Here is an 8,735-nt window from a genome sequence, read left to right as displayed (position 1 = left end):
GGCGCGCGGCGCAGCGCGCGCCCCGGCACGGCGGCGCTTCGCGGCCGCCCCCCGCGCCCAGCAGGGACAGGCAGAGGCCGAGCCAGCAGCGCGCCCACCACACGCGTCTCGCCCGCATGTCCTGCAAGAGAAGAGAGCGGCGGCGGCGGCTCAGGGGACGGCTCCGTCCCGCACACCCCCCCGGCACGGGCTTTTTCTCCTCCGCGCCCGCCCCGGCGCAACCTACGCGCGAGTGCGGGGCGCCGGGCGGCTGCCCTGCCCGCTGCGGGGGACTGGCCGCCTCCCGGGGAATGTGCAACATTCCTGGGGCTTTCTCAGCATCAGATTTCCCAAGCGCCTCCCTTTAACTCCTTCACCCCCTCGCGGCCGCCGCGGCGGCGGGAGAGGCGCCGGCGCCGCGGGTTTTTCCGCACGGCGAGTTCTGGCCGAGGGGAGGGAGGACACGGCTGGAAGGTAGCCGGGGGGTCCATGAAAGAAAGGGAAAAAAAATACCCCCGAACAATRGAAATGAAGGACGTGAGCAGTTACAAACGAAGCACATTTTACGCGGCTACAAAAATAGTTACTGATAGTTTGGATTTCTTATTTCCCGCTTTGATCGCCTACATCGAAGATAAGCTGGGCCAAAAGCTGCCGTTTCATCCGAGGCTACCTGTAGCTGCAGAATTAAGCTGAAATGTGATTTCTTTCGTGTTTAGAGCAGCAATTTGGCTACAGTCGGCACATAGCGCTTTGCGGCAAAGCCGCTCTCCTGAGCCGGGCTCGCAGGGTAGGCGCGGAGCCACAAACCTCCCAAGTGCTTCCAAGCGTGCAGAGCTCCCCGCAGCAGGAGCCACCTCGCTTATCTAATCTCTTCCACATGTTACCCAAGAAAAGCGGTACAAAGTATGTGCCCACTTCACCTCGGCTGCAGCTGCCGCGGTCGGGCCGTGGGAAGCTGCCCAACACCTATACAATATAGAACAGTGTGGAAAATATGATTATGGGCAGAAGAACAATGACTGAATGTACAGTTTATTAAATCACTATCTTTAGCTTCCTTCCATCCACCGGCTCAGATGCCTGTAACTGCCCGGTGTGTCTGCAATGCCCCCACACGGTATCTTAGCTATTGGTTATACACAGAAGAAGAGAGCTCCTTGTTCTTTATTTTCTCTCTATGAATTTTATTTAAAACTACATGGGAATCCCTCTGTGGGTTTTTTGTTTGTTTTATTTGTTTGTTTGTTTTATTTTTTAATATAAGCTGAGTGATCAACTTTTTCCCCTGCTGCAGAAGTATATCATGTACTTCACAACTGTCTGGCCATTTCGTGACTAAGCAGTGTGTTTCTTCCRAAAATGCCAACTTGTCAAAACTGAAATGAGTTACATGGGTCGCAACAGCAACAAAGGCTCACAAGGCACAAAGAGGAGATGTTCCTGGGACACGTCTGCAGGGCTGGAGGCCACACAGGTTAACAGACTCCTGCCTGGGAGAGGGGAGCTGGAAGCCCTGGAAGACCAAGTCCTACCTGAAGCTCCCCAAAAGTTTAAGACCCTGTCCTCACCACAACCAGATGAGACCTTCAATTGTAGTAAAACTCCTGGATCTGCTACTATTGAGAGGGCAATTTTCCTGGATTTTCCTGCAGTTTCCAATATCCCTGCCAGAAAGGGATGGGGAAAGAGGAGGGATAAACTTCACAGATGTGTCTCTACAGGGGATCCTAATAGGTAGAGTGTCCTGAGAAGAGACTTCTCTTTATGRTTCTCCAAACTGCTTCATTCTGAGAAGCAGGTTTCTCTGAGTGCTGAGCAACCCACAAACAAGGTACCCCCAAGCCGGTCCTGGACTCTGCGGGAATGCCTGGAGCAGAGCTGCCTCGGAAGCCATSAGGAGCAGAGCTATGAGGTTATTAAGGAAAGAAAGATCTTTTTAAAAGACCACTATCACAAATGACATTGGTACTATAGCCCCTTTGAGGATGGAATATGAGCCAATTGACCTCACACGGTCTCTTCGTGACTGATTTTCTGCCACTGTAGCATACATTTATTGACTCTTTCATCCCATGGGAATGCCAGGGAATGTCAACTTTTCAGGGACAAACTGGAAAGCAGCTCCCAATGAACACTGAAATTTCAACAATTTTTGTTCTAAGTTATCATGAGAAAGGAACTGGTATGGTTAAAATATAGCCATGCAGGATTCAAGTAGTTCTGCACCTGATCCTGGCCCTGCTTCACCGTTTATATGAAAGGCAACAGGACTGAGTGGAAATCTGCCCAGGCAGGGCAGTCACATAGGGGTGATTAGTTCTGCATTCAGAAGCCTACAGAAGCCAGTGTTATTCTTCAAAGCCAAATATGACTAAAAAAAAAAAAAAAAGACACAAAATTGGTCATCGCAGATATGAAAGAGCTGGTTTCTGTTTGGATATACTTACACTGGAAAAAAAAAAAAAAGGATTTAACTGCAGATTACCTGAACTAGCTTGAAATGGAGCTATCTGTCTACACCAGTGCAGAYTTCAATATAGACCACCCAGCCAGGCACTCACCCGGCTTTGCAAACCATGCTGTTTTATTGTGGTCATACTTAGCATGCCTGGAGGGAATCCATGCTCTGGACCCGGATACTGGATCTCCTGGATACTAGCATCAGCCCAGCTGTGGTAGCATGGAGCTCTGCATGCACAAATTTAGCTTGTGAATGAAAACCTCTGATTTTTCTTAGGTTCCTTGTTAGGTTTTGCAGTGAATCCATTGCTCCCACAGCTGTATTATCTTTGGAACCGATGCCAGTGAGTATAAAGCTACCTAAGATGAAAACTCATCTTTGGATCATCTTCAGAAATGACCTAGAAAAGCTATAAAGTTGGGAATGATTCCCAAAATAACTATGCCTGCAGGTTAACAATTCATGAAAMAACGTGAGCTACATAATATTCTCAGCCATAGCATAAATCCAGAGCAAAATTACTAAAATTACTCCACTAAAATTACTATAGCTAAGTAAAACCATTGTAAAACCATGATATCCTGCTGATGTCTGGTATATGGTATACAAACCATATGACACGTCTGTAGGTATTGCATGTACCTGTACATAGCTGCCATAATGAGGCAGCACATAAGACCCAGCAAAGCTAACAAAGATACAGACTTTGTCTGTGACTGAGTCAGTGACATGGATGCCCAACACCATGAACTGGTGTCTACCGTCCTCCTGGTTTCCTTCCCTGCAAGGACACTGCRTAAGCAGGAAGACCCAGAGCTTCAYGTGTTTGCCCAATGGTTTGTGCAGTGCGTTTTTCACCTTGTCACACATCACGGTGTTYGCTAGAACAACAGCAGTGGATCAGGTGAAAGAAGTAGGTTAAGAGATCCCTGCTCTACAGCATGTGCAATTTGGGAGTTTCACCTTGGATTTTTGCAAGAACTCAAATTTGCTCCGATTTTCGAGGGGGTGACAGGCAGCAGGGGGCAGCAGGGGAGCTCCACCGAGCCACCATTCAGCATTTGCACTTTTTAAAAATTTTTCTTCACTTCTTTTTTTTCATGTTTTCATGGTTATTTTTCACCATTCTTAATTTTTCAAATGAAAAAAAAAGGTGCTTTTCGCAGCCATTTTTAGTTAATGCTCGTTTCCAAAGCAGCATTATTGAATAATTATGGACCTTATGAAAAGTCTGGCAATAGTTTTGAGTTTGTTCATTAAGGCTATAAGAATTTTTGCAAGATCAAAAAGGAAGGGAAGGGAAACAAATCCTGCCACAGTTTTATCTAATTCACTATCTGCTAGGATTTGAAATGCTGTAGCTTTACTCAACACATTTTACCCTTCACTGATGTTCAAAATTATTGGAAATTTAAATTCCAAGGTGTTTTCAATATTTTCACAATTGCTGAGTTTTCTTCTTAAAAATCAGTTTTTACTTTCAGAAATCTCAGTTTTTATTTCTTGTCTGGCTTTCAAGCAGTTATTCCTTACATCGTAAAAGATTCCTAATCAGAGAACATAAGAATTGATGAATAGCATGAATTTCAAATTGACAAGTTTCTTCTAAAGGAGTCATGTTCTACAGCTGCTGATACAAAATACACAGACTTCAAGCTCTTATTCCTGGATGATTTTATGTCATGCAAAATAGTATGTAATCTTACCTGTGATGACTAATTTGCCAGTAACCAAACCTTAGGGGCTTGAAGAACTACATGAACAGAGGGGAGAGCCACATCACTGAAGTTGGACATCTCACTGCTAGGTGAAATAAAGAATTGATTCCATAAAGAATTGACTCCAGATCTTAAATGGCCARCTTCCCTTAGATGTCTAGAGTATCATCCCTTCACAGGTAGCTTCTTACATCTAGTTGGTATGTGGAAAGAAATGCAAATTTGCAACTCTTCAAAGGGAGAAAATAGAGAAAGCCTCTGCCAAACAGTGATACTAATAGAACAATAGCCTCACAGGTGCGCTGTTTATCACCCAAATTTAAATACATATATTCTAAAATTTAAAGATATAAATATTATAAGTATGCATATATTTTAAAAATCATTAAAGGACTGTTGCATCTCTCATATGAGGAGATGCTCAGAGAGCTGGGAGTGTTTAGCCTGTAGAAGAGAAACCTCAGGGACATCTGATCAATGGAAGATGAAGATGAAGATGAAGATGAAAAAAAGAAGATGAAACCACATTCTTCTCAGCGATATCCAGTGATAGGATAAGAGGCAATGGACACAAACTGAAACACAAGAAATTATGTTTACACACACAAAAAAAACCCACTTTTTGGTGGCTGTACATTGCAACAGGTAGCCCAGAGAGGTTATGAAATCTCCATTCTTGGAGCTATTGACTGGACATGGTCTTGGGCAGCCTGCTGTAGCTGACCCTGACTGACCAGATGGTCTCCAGACACCCTTTCCAACCTCAAGTGTTTATGATTTTCTAAAATACTTTACAAATTTTATTTCTCTAATTTACTTATTTCTATAAAATACTGTTCAGCCACATCTAAGAACAAGTTACCTCAGTGTATGGAAACTAYGAACAGGAAAAAAGAAAGGAATAGTTTTTCTGGTTTGGAAAATCAGTGCTATAAATCACAAATGAGCCACACTGCCAGTCCCCCAACTAAAGTGGCAGTAGCCCCACATTCTTCAGCACACCTACATACAAAAGAGAAATACCCTTTTCTAAGTCACTTTGAGAAGAATTTGATTATCAAAGCAATTTTAAGGAGTCATCTAAAATATTTTTGGCATAAATGGATAAGAAAAAGAACATCCAAGTAGGATGCTGGTACAAGTTTAATCTAAGTTATACCTCTTCTTAGCAGCAATACATTTGGAGCAGGGTAGACATAAGAAAGAGCAATATTTGCCTCAACTACTGATAGAAAACTAGGTCTTTTGCACAATGCAATTTTTAACAGTGCTATAGCTGAGCTGAGGGAAGGCACCTGGTGATACAGATGCAAGCGAGATGTGCATCAACGCAACACTGCACCGGAGCTGATGCACTTTGTTGGGAAATACAGCTAACTGTTGCGTGGCTCTTCACCAACACCCTTTACACTGTTCCTGTAATGTAATTTCCCTGCCAATGTAATTTCCCTGCATGAGAGCACGCTCTGTCRCATCAGGGTGCTAACTTGCCCAGCGCTGGCTCAGAACTGCACACAGCTCTGCAGACATGGCTTGGGTTGTAATTTAGAGCTCTAAGTGAGCTCTATCATCTGCCCTGTGGATAAGCCTTTGGGCTCTGCCCCTTCCAAGATTTTTCAGCTGAAGCATAATATGAATACTTAGAAGGTGCTCAGGGTTGAAGTTGGTTGGAAATCTCACCACTTCAAAATTTAACTTTGTTGCAGTTTAGAAGAAAATCTGCTAAAATGTTCCCTAGGAAATACAAAATTTAACGTATTTTCATCTGAGAAAAGAGAATTCAAGGCATTTCTAAAAAGAAATAAGAATTTCTGGAGCAGTGGAACCTTTTATAGAACAGGGTCATTGGATTCCTTAGATCACTGAGACAATGAAGAGGCAGGAATTGATTCTCTGGGTGGAAAACTGGCAGCTGACCTGCCTGGCTGAAAGTTATCAAGAGTTATAAGAGTATCTGGTTATAAGGATTGCTGATATGAGCTTTAATGAAATGCTTCAGTCTTATGACCCATCAGCTTTCAACAGAAAACATTCCATAGGAAAGGAGTTTCCAAAGAGACATGGTCGTAGCTGGATGCCACAATGATAAAATTGTCTCAGTCTTGGGTATACTATAAGTTAAGTATTAAAAAAAAAAAAAAGATTAAAATCTGATCAGTTGAATACAACAAGCTTCAAACTCCCAGTATAACAATATCTGAGTCACCTTCTGCTCTCTCAGTTGTTGATTGCATCTTTTTCCCAGCAATGCCACATGTGAGCACGAGTGGCACATCCCATCCATGTTGAGGCATCCATGCTTGCACTCTTGCACTGAGACAGCCTCTTAGAGATTTTTCTGTTCTACCTTGAAGGTTCATTATACTTAACACAGACTGTGGCTTGTGCCAAAGATTTTTTTCCATGATACTCAAAAGCAGAAGCTCAGACTGTGCTGCAAGTGATGAGGAAAAGTTTCCCTTGAGCAAGTCCTGTATTAGGTACTGAAAGCCACAATTTTCTCTACAAATCTTACTACAGAGAGAAGAGTTTGTCCGAGGTGTATCATACTAAAGGAAATTTAGGTTGATGTGAACTGTGGAGCAGGGTGCCTGCACATCTTTTAAATAAATCTTGTAGTGCAAGAGATACCTAAGTGGTCCCTATGAACACATGCATTTTTAGATAGTATTTCTAATGGTTAGAAGGGTTTGTCTGTAGAAAAAAAAGAAAGGTGTAGAAGCCATATAAAAAGCTATATACTATAAAGAACGTGATAAAATAAATTTATTTAAGCAGTCTTAATTCTGGCATTTCATACATCCTGAAAACTTGATTTTGCCGCCTTAATAAAAGTTTTCTTTTTATTAATGCCTGTATGTTAAATATTTGATAWAAAATAAATCACTGACAAGGTACCACCTATCAAAACTCCACAGTCTCTGCAAAAGCAAACATATATAAGTATACTATAGATTGAACTAAAATGTACCACCTACTCTTAGAATATCAAAGCGACCTGATAGAAACGAGATAGTGACTAAAGAAAATATATTTAAAAGCTGACACAAGTGAAAAATGAGGAAATAGTCCTACATCCATTGTAAATTGTAAAATGGCCAGTGCTCTAAATGGTGTCAGGATTGCATGTAGAAAACCAGAGAGGAAAACAATCCAAAAAGCAGGAGCTAGTTGGTTGCAGGATTGGATTCTCCGTCTTTTGAAGTCTTCAAATCACAACATAATGTTCTCTTGAAACAAAAGATATCCAGCTTAGTGAGAGTATTTGCATGGAAGTTTTTGGCTTGTGTCATAAAAAAAGGTCAGATTAGGAGACCTAGCATCACTTCTAAACCCTCTGAACCAAGACTTAACAATATAGATATAGGAAAAGATGGTGGGGTTTATACTTTATTTCTGTTACTGGACTCTGTTAGTCTTCTTGAAACAAAAAAAAGAAAAAAGCAGATTTGTGGATTTAACATCTTGAAAAGTTTTTGGCAAAGTTATTCATCAATTTATGTCTAAGGATCAGAAACAATAAATGTGTCAGACACTGGCCTAAACTAAAGAAATAAAGCCTAACCAAGGAAAGAGTTAGCTGCGAGATTTTTCAGTGACTGTGCCACAAACTGGTTATGAACCTGGTAACATGTGTTTCTATATTGTTGGAGAGAAATGTAGAGTTATAGTTAAAAACATAGGTTTGAACTTGGAGTTWAAAAAGGCAATATCTTGAGTGCAATTCTTTGCCAAGTCTGAAAAATATAWCCATTCAGCCTCAAGGCTGCCAAAGACAACAAAAATATGACAGCTAGATCCCAGATCATTTTTCTGCCCAAAACTTATCACACTATACTTAAAAGGAAATAGAGCTGCAGGGTTACAGGAAAAATAGGAAAGCATCTCAGTGCCTTTGATTTTCAGGGGAAAAAAAGAGGGAAAAAACCTTCAAGCCACAGTAATTATCATGGTCACTTTTTTTTCCCTTTCTTTTAATTCATCAAAACCTAGTTTTCCCAGCTACCAAGGGGATATACACAAAAATATTTTTCAGATACATTAAAACAAAGGATACAAACAACTTTGTACCAGCTGACAATTTAGAGTTATGCATTTCAGGGTACAAGAATAGGATTAAAACAAACAAAATAGTCTTTTTTTTTTTTTTTTTTCTGAGAAAGACTAATTTAAGCCATCAAATACTGTAGCCTTGATCCTTATTCATCTCACGTGAAGGAGCTTTAGTACAGATGTGAATCAGGTCCTCTGTGTGTTTCCCAAACTGCTATAAATCCTCTTGCAACAAACAGATTCTGTCTTAACTGGTCTTGGTGCCTTTCCATCAAAAAGAAGAATTCAGTTTTCTCCTTAGGAAGGCGATCATACATTGACTTTGTAAGAGGAAAGAAAAGTAATTCCCCTGGTTCCTAGCAAAGGGCTCTGCACAGAACCTCAAGAAGTGCTATTAATGTGCCAGTGGCTGGTGGTCTCTCAAGAACCCTTTGTAAACAGTTTACATTGATCTTTGCTCCAAGCTGTGAGATATTTATATATTTTTTTTCAGCATGGCTATTTGCCCACCATAAAGATCC

The sequence above is a fragment of the Nothoprocta perdicaria genome, unplaced genomic scaffold (assembly GCF_003342845.1).
Source record: "Nothoprocta perdicaria isolate Ctin4 unplaced genomic scaffold, notPer1 scaffold_57, whole genome shotgun sequence".
Classification (NCBI taxonomy): Eukaryota; Metazoa; Chordata; class Aves; order Tinamiformes; family Tinamidae; genus Nothoprocta; species Nothoprocta perdicaria.
Note: the sequence above shows the minus strand (reverse complement) of the source record.